The sequence below is a fragment of the Carassius gibelio genome, chromosome A24 (genome assembly GCF_023724105.1).
Source record: "Carassius gibelio isolate Cgi1373 ecotype wild population from Czech Republic chromosome A24, carGib1.2-hapl.c, whole genome shotgun sequence".
Classification (NCBI taxonomy): Eukaryota; Metazoa; Chordata; class Actinopteri; order Cypriniformes; family Cyprinidae; genus Carassius; species Carassius gibelio.
The window spans coordinates 21,179,199-21,180,286 of NC_068394.1; positions in this window are offsets into that span (position 1 = coordinate 21,179,199).

Here is a 1,088-nt window from a genome sequence, read left to right on the forward strand (position 1 = left end):
TAAAAGGGGTACATGGAACAAGGCTTTAAATGGCGCTGTTCAAAATATCAATACAACAATATATTGTGATGCATTCCTTGCTGATTCGCGTATCGATATGGATGATTATGTATTGATACAGCAGCAAATGCTTCGATGCAGTTTTGAAAAAGAAACAATAAAGGAGACAATTTTAAGTTTAAAATAATAATAGCCCTGGGATTAGAAACTGAAATGTCTTAAATTGTCCCAAACTGATGGCTTTTTCTTCTCTGTTCTACAGAATAATTAAGAACAGCGGTTATAGTAAAAACTATAGAAAACGCTTCCTCTACATTTTCTGGGCCTCTACATTTTCCACTTTCTACACATTTTCCAATATCCTCTGTCTCCTGGCTTGCTTCTTTCTGCTCTTTCTGTCACTTGTGTCTCTACATTTCCCTATTTTTCTCCCTCTATCTCCATCTCCACATTTGATCTATTACTTTCCACTCTCTGTCCATCTAGGAACAAGGCTCAATTTACTATTTCAGCATTTATCTATTATTTTAATCATTACTACTACTCTTGCGACAAATCAATAAGTACACCTTAAATATTGATACAAAACATTAAAAAACTGACACACTGGAATATAGTGATTAATATTATTACTGTTGTAGTTGTCTAAAATTTAACACCTTTGCAATGTAAACAAATTTGTTATTGCATTTTTTTATTGACATTGATATTTTTACATTTATTTCCAGAGAGATATTGAGTTTACAGGCTAAAGTGGTCTTGCTGTTGTAAACTCTGTTGCTATTGTAGGAAAAAAAATATTCGCGTCACATTTAAAATATAATTATATTTAAATTCATTTCTGAATTGTTTTTATTTTTATAATAATTCAGAGATTGAGAAAATCTGAATAAGCCTTAAGAGTGTTGTGATAATTATTTTAAAGGCACTCTAAGTGTTAAAAAAAATAAGTACTGTAATATAAAAAGTTTAGTCAAATAACATTGAAAAGACCAGACCCCTCGATGCCTGTGAAACTTTTCTCCCTCAAACTGCACGCTAGTGTTACTTCTACACTACAGGCTACACACAGCAATATAAACAACATA